General features: G+C 33.6%; 1 pseudogene; it reads right to left on the bottom strand.

Moving 5' to 3' along the window:
* Positions 1–4293: 4293 nt before the first annotated feature.
* LOC149253157 (elongation factor 2 pseudogene) lies at positions 4294–6112 on the bottom strand (annotated as a pseudogene).
* Positions 6113–7733: the final 1621 nt, after the last annotated feature.

Genomic DNA, 7733 nt, shown 5'->3' with positions numbered 1-7733 from the left:
TGTCTCCTGTGGGGGCCTTGTTACGAAGTAAACACCACATAAACAACTTTGTCTTTGACGGGGATTTTAATTTCCAAAGAAAACACCACCACCAAACATAATTCTGGGGCTCATGATCAGAAAATATGTAAGGATAACCATCCTTGGGGGAGTAGGTACCTGATTTGGAGATGACCCAAGCAAGCTCATCATCCTGATCCTGAATTCTAATATGGGCTTCAGATAAAGCATTGGTGAAGTCATTCCACTCCTGATGCCATGGATTCAGGATCCAGAGGTCATGAGAAAATTTCCAAGCTTGTGCAAATATAGTCGTGCTGTCGGGATCCGCAACTTGATTCAGGGTCCTTATATCGGATGACTCCAGAAATTGGATAAGTTCTTGCGAGAGTAGGTGTGCATTCCCACTCCCATACCAAGCATCCAAACTGATGCGCACCTTGTCTCTCGATCCCACCTTCCAGGCGAGTCATGTTCGAATATATGAAATAGAGTTCAAAACAGATCTCCAGATGGTTGATATATCCTTTCTATTCCATTTGGGCACCAAATCCAATCAAGAATGTTTTGTGGGTTGATGTATTTCCTAATGACGACCTCGGTCCATAGACTGGTTGAGGTAAGGATCTACCAGCCCAATTTTGCTACCAGGGCTTTGGAAAAGCATTCAAGGTTCTTCATCCCCCATCCACCCCACTTCTTGGGTAATGCTATATGTTCCCATGCAACCCATGTGGAAGTTTTGTCTTCCCTACTTCCACGCCAGAGAAACCTACAACATAATTGTTGTCCATGCAGCTTTACTTGTTCAGTGTTTCTTTGCATTTTTGTGCAAAGCCCTATATCAAATATATAATTAGTACTCTTATCTACAAAATAATAGAAAAGTTTGGATTATTCAAAATTAATTTCAAAATAATATAATTATGTTAAAAATTTCTAACTCAAAATAATACTAAAGATAAATTAATAAAAAATAATTTCAATATAATATTTTTTTTTTGCTATGGTCCACCAACACCTTGGTCAGTGGGTGGGGTTGATCGACCCCAAAGCGAATCTAGCCCCGCGGCCCACTAGCTAGGCCTAACCCCAAGGGCTTCAGGGAGAATGGACCCTGTGACCTCCCGAACGGCGAGGCACTGATTTTGACCAACTAAGCTAACCCTTGGGGCTAATTTCAATATAATATAAAAAGCTAAAAGTTTTATATAAATATTTTTTAATTCTTTTAATTTAAAATGGTTCAATATTAAAAATTGAATAATATTAAACTTAAAAAGATTAAATTTGAATGTTCCAATTTTAAATTATTTTTAATTATTTTAGAAGTTTCTTCAAAACTATGGTGTTAAATTAATTTCTCATTTATTTTTAGTGACTTGGAAAGCTTATTCAAAGATGCATTAAGAAATTTGAGAAAAAATTACTTCAAAGCTATGGTGTTAAATTAATTTCTCATTTATTTTTAGTGACTTGGAAAGCTTCTTCAAAGATGCATTAAGAAATTTGAGAAAAATTATCAATACGAATGAATATTTATTAATTTGTAATGTTATTACATATATATTTTTAAGTAAAAAAATATTTTTTTAATTTTTAAAAAATAAAATTATATTGGGGAGGGGAATTTTTTGCCTTGACAATCAAGAAGAATATGGATATGCTTGGGGTTTAGGTCACACTTCTAACAATGTTGTTAAAATATATGTCTTGTATCAAAGTGTAAAACAAATTTTAAATTAAGATGCCTTATATCAAAATTTGAAACAAATTGTAAATTGAGAATTCATGAGAATTGTTTTTGATAATTCTTTAAAAAATCAAATTTTTTAATGTATATTTTTTTAAATATAAATTTTGAAGGAAAAAAAATACATTTTCAAAATTTAATTTCTTTTATTTCTAAATTAAAATTTTATATAAAACCAAAAATAATAAAATTTAAAAAATTTCCAAATATTTATAATATTCAATTTGAATAAGCAAATACCCATCAGCCCCTTCTTCTTTTTCCCTTGTAGCTATACTTGTTCAGTTTTCGTGTTTCTTCTTCTTTTTCCCTTGTAGCTATACTTGTTCAGTTTTCGTGTTTCTTTACATGCTTATACAACTACTATCTACCAAATAATAGAAAAGTTTAGAGCATTCAAAATTAACTTTAAAATAATATAATTAAGCTAAAAATTTATGGCTAGAAAGATAGATTAATAAAACTTTATTTCAATATAATATAAGAGATTATATATATATATATATATAATTTAAAATTGTTAAATATTAAAAGTTGAATAACATTAAATTTAAACAGATTAAATTTGAATTTTCAAATTATTTTTAATTGTTTTAAAAGCTTTTTCAAAAGTATGGTGTTAAATTAATTTCTGATTTGTTTTTAGTATGTTGGAAAGATTCTTCAAAGATGAACTAAGAAATATTGGAAAAAAAATATTAATATGACTAAATATTTATTAATTTGTAATGTTATTACATATATATTTTTAATTAAAGAAATATTTTTAACTTTTAAAAAATATAACTATATTGGGGAGGAGGTATTTTTACATGCTTAGGGTTTATGTCACACTTCCAACAACGCAATTAAAGCCTATGCCTTATATCAAGGTTTGAGGCAAATTGTGAATTGAGAATTCATGAGGTAATTGTTTTTGGTGAATCCTTAAATATATTTCATCATTTATATTCAGCATATATCCCCTCATATACAAAGTTATGTCATATTTTCAAGCTAATTTATTAGTTGTATCACACTATCCCCAAGAAGAAATGAAATGTCTCCATGTTCTCAAATCAAACAACTCCAGGGCTGATCACATGACTAATTTGGGGTAAAGGCTAAATCAAGATGAACTTTGGTGGTGGGGAAAAAGGGGTATGCCCCCTTGAGACATATAAATCAAAGTGTATCAGTCTATCCCCGAGAAGAAATGAAATGTCTCCATGTTCTGAAATCAAACAACTCCAAGGCTGATCACATGGCTAATTTTGGATAAAGGCTAAATCAAGGTGAACTTTGGTGGTGGGGCAAAAGAGGTATGCCCCCCTTCCTTAATGGTAAATTAGGAGACTTATAAATCAAAGCGGAGGAATAATTCATCATGGTTTAATGTAACATTTTGATGCTTTTAAGTTTTTAAGTTTCGATATTTGTTGCGTTAGTATTGGTGAATGTACAACTAAGACAATGTAAATATTGTAGCATTTTGTTCAAAAGTTACAAGGTCACAATTTTGTATATGGTGGTTAATGCATACGCCATTTAGATCATATTCATTGGTTTCAACTTCTTATGTAAATCATGTATTTAAACTAAAATTTTGCTCAATAACTTTTAATATAATAACTATTCTCCATATATATATATATATATAAACAATAATTATTTTCCATAAAAAAAAAAATACCGTATAATTTATTTTAAAACATGTTTAATTTAATCGGTAATTTCCAGCAATAAAATACATATTCTAAACATTTCCAGAAATATATATTATCAATTGTGCTCATAATCTTCAAATAAATTTTGAATTGTTATAATAAATATTTTTTTACAGGCGAGTTCAACATCTCACAACAGTTCAATGCCTCACTCAAACACGAGAAAGCATCGGCTCTTTTATTTCTTGGATAGAAGTTGGCCACACAACTTTATTGAATCAATTTTCATGCCTTTCCCCAACAAGAGGGTCCAACCAGCCCATACCTGAGCATTATTTTATTCTCAATTCACAGTCGTAAAATAAGGAAACACTACCTACCTTTTATTCCTTGAAAAACACCTGAGAAAACCAGTTATGATGGGGAAATTAAGATCAACTTCAATGCTACCCATAACCTAGAGGACTAAGTTTCCCATTTCAACATGCATACACCAACCTCCATAGCTTTGCAACACAAGCTAGTTGCACTTCATAAATTTCAGAGCATGCCAAAGATGAATTAAGACCCTTCAGTACATTGACCAACCAAAACTCATAATATTGTAGTACCTTAATGGTTTATGGTCTTACTAGATTATAGACCTGCCAATCACACATCTAACATATATCCAACAGCCAAACAATTGACTTCTCTTTTGACCTTCAGATCAAGACCAACAAGTAAAGTCTTGATCAACCTGATAGAGCCCTGATCAACCCTAATGCTACCTGATACTTATTCACAGCTCCTGAGCACAACTGACAGCAACCGAGAAGATTCGCTGAAAATGATGTGGGTTCACAACGTCTGTTGCAACAGGGCCATCACAAAAACACTAAAAACATTCAACCCTTACATCTTATCCTCATACTCTGAGAGGGAAGTGATATGTTCCTTGAGTCCCTTTCTCCTTATGATATCAGTCACAAGCTGACAAGCTTCCAAACAAGAGTCCATTGGATCACACCCCATCAAATCCCAGTGATCAAATACAGTCTAAGGAAAATCTTGCCCATTGGTGGCAAGTCGAAGAGTATCTGCAAATTTAAGACTTTATAACTGGAAAGTAGGCTTTAATGTTATACAGTGGAGTCCCGGGTCTCTACAGCTCCTCAAAAACATGGCCTCTCCTTTGATTCAAGACATTTTAAATTCCACCCAGAGCCTACTCAAGTGCCTAAACCTCAACTAGATATATAGGCTCCAGAATCCTTGGCTTTGCAGTAAGTTGAGCAGCATAGAAGACCCTTCTTGTTGTGGGAATGAGCTAACCATCTCCTCTGTGTATGGCCTTTGAATGTAATACTACATCACACATCTCAAATAAAATACCACGCATGTTCTCCTATGCAAGAGCTCCTTCCTTGAACGCTCATTGGAATGCATCAACCATGGAATCCTTAATCTCATTCAAGTACTAGACTTCCTTGCACATGTCCACTTCCATGTTGGGTCCTATTGTTTCAGGTCCAAAGCACCAGATCTTCTTCACCAACTCTCTATCCCATCCAAATTCCTCAAAGAGGATTTTCCCTCAGGCCTTGACTTCATCCTTTGGGCCAATGCTCCCCTCATCAATTGCATATCCAAGACCTAATTCCAAAGGTCGTGCTTCAACATAAAGCCTATTATGTTTATTTGGAGATTGTCTCATGACAACATGGTCTGATTGCTCCAGAATGATCTCTCTGAATGAAACAATGGGATCAGACATAGAAATCTCTACTCCCCCCGTGAAATCCTCTTACAAGTCCTTCAAGCATATCTCGATGTGAATCTCTGCAGCTCCTGCAATTATATGTTCCCATGATTCCTCAATTGTGCATATAACCATAGGATATGACTTGGCCAACCATTTAAGGCTTTCAACTAACTTTGGTAGGTCAGAGACCACCTTACACTACACTGCAACTCGATAAACTAGGGAGACAAAGAATTTCATGGCTCTCATGGGATCGGCCTTTGCTTCTCCCTCATTTGTGAGAGTAGCATTCTTCGTGATAAACTGATCTAGACCAAGTATACCAGTGGTGTTTCCACTGGGAACATCATCCATTGTTTCATGCTTCTTCCGCATCCATATAAATATCCTATGAATGCTCTTGACATACAGATCCTTCTTCTGTCCACGGACAGAGTTGGGACCCATTATTCTCACCTTCATCCCCTTTGCCACTCTCCCAGCAAAGACCCTCCTAAAGGAAAAAAAATTGGCCTTTGTCTGAGGCCGAAATCATCTTTGACACATAAAGCATTAGTAAGCCGTCTAGATCACAATCCATAATAGCTTTTGCATAAATTTCATCAAAGGCCCTTCAAACAAGTTCTCTACACGGTATCTATGGGCAATGGCAGGAGAGGGCAAATGGAAAATCATCATCTCAAGTAGGTCATTGCTTGCAAGGAGCCAACTTTGCATTACACACTCCATCAGGGCCTTCCCAACAAGGTCCTTGTCATCATTCTTCATACAAATCCCCACCTTCTGCAACATAGGCCATAGCTTATCATTGTCACCCTTCATGCAAATGTTGAGGATCTGTCTTATGGGCTCATATACAAACTAAACAAAGCCTCTCTTGCAGGTCGGTAAGCCTAAACTCTTGCATGACCATTTTCTTGTATGTGTGTCAAAATACTTTTCTCCCCATAGCCTCTCCATCATCTTCATTTCATCTATAACGAACAAAAGTCGTATATGCAATAGAAAACTTTAAAATAGTTCAAAGACGTAAATTTCCATTGTAGAACATGTAACTATATATTGAAAATGTATAAGAATTGATATGAGATGATTACAAATGAGAATGAGGGTCTGCTTATATACCCTAGGCATATACCCCTTCACTAACGGTCATGTCCTTAGGGACATGCCTCTTCATTAACTAATTACTATTTAATTTATCATTAATCATTATTATTGTTATTTATATTATTTGTATTATTTTATATATCTTTTATTCATAACATTGTCTTCCTCTTCAAAAATATTTGTCCTCAAAGCTTAGTGATGAAAAGCCTTGATCTTTTTTCTTCTCAGATTTGATGCTTTTGTGATTCATGATATAATGTTCAGATTTTCTGGAGAAATCACATAGAAAACAAAGGGTCGACGCATTTTGAACCTAAATCTAGGTTCATCATGAGGACTAGGATGAGGAGCAAGATCAACTGACCATTAATATATATCTCTTAGAGATGCAACGGTAAATTTCAAACGATCAAAAAATAAAAATTATTAACAAGGAACATTAAGGGTTAAAATTCAATTTATTTATTAGTTAATTTTGAATTTTATTTTAATTTATTTTATTATCAATTTTAACTATTCAAAAAATTGATAGACTCTAACCATTTCTATTTATTATATGACCCTAACAAATTCTAATATTTTATTATATAATCTAATAAGATACAATTAAAACTATATTAATGATTGTTTACAAATAATAATTATCTATTAATAAAGGAACATAATATGATCAAAATATTATTATGAAAAAACTAATAAATACAATAATATTATTAATAATATCAATCGTTAAGTGACTATCATAGTTGAATCAGGGACCATGATATTTTTTAATAAATCATTATTAATATAATTTTAGATGTCTAATAAATATAATAACAAAAAATATAAAATCAACACAATAAAACAAACAATGTCCAAGAATGAAACTCACATCAACCAAGAAAGAATAAGTAAACCAAGGGGGTTAAGAACAAAGAGAAGGGACCCACGAGCTGCTTAACTTCCATCCATCATCCCTATTAAGAGTCTTACTCCCCTTTTCAATTTCAATGGCTTCTCTTAATTTCCGGTGATGGATATGAACAACCTTCGCAAGGACCTTAGAATCCTCTAAGCAAATATGGTACTTCATTAATTCATCATGTTCTGCTAGAGCAGAGGAGCAGGTCCTACAGTGTCTAAGGTCTGTTGTGTGCTCCTGAATCCTTTGTAAAATGGAACGACTAGTCTCACCAATGGAGGGGCTTCCACAAGAACATGGAATTAAATAAACACCCTTCATGCATTTGGGATCAATAGGGTCTTTAACAGATATTAAAGAACTATGAAGGGTTTTTAAAGGTCTAAAGGTGAAGCTAATCTTCTGTTCTTCAGAATCCTAGCAATATTTTTAGTCGTCCCTTGGATAAAGGGAAGCTGGACACTAGAGGCCACCTCAACCTCTTTCTTAGGCCACCTCAACCTCTTTCTTAGTTCTAGGTCCTCGACTACCTTTTAAAAAGGCTTCGAACCTTGGAACTTATTATAACCATTCTTC

Source organism: Pinus tabuliformis, chromosome 7, assembly GCF_031772625.1.
Source record: "Pinus tabuliformis cultivar Carrire ecotype Pingquan chromosome 7, CPIR1, whole genome shotgun sequence".
Taxonomy (NCBI): domain Eukaryota; kingdom Viridiplantae; phylum Streptophyta; class Pinopsida; order Pinales; family Pinaceae; genus Pinus; species Pinus tabuliformis.
This window is presented reverse-complemented; position numbering and strand designations above follow the sequence as displayed.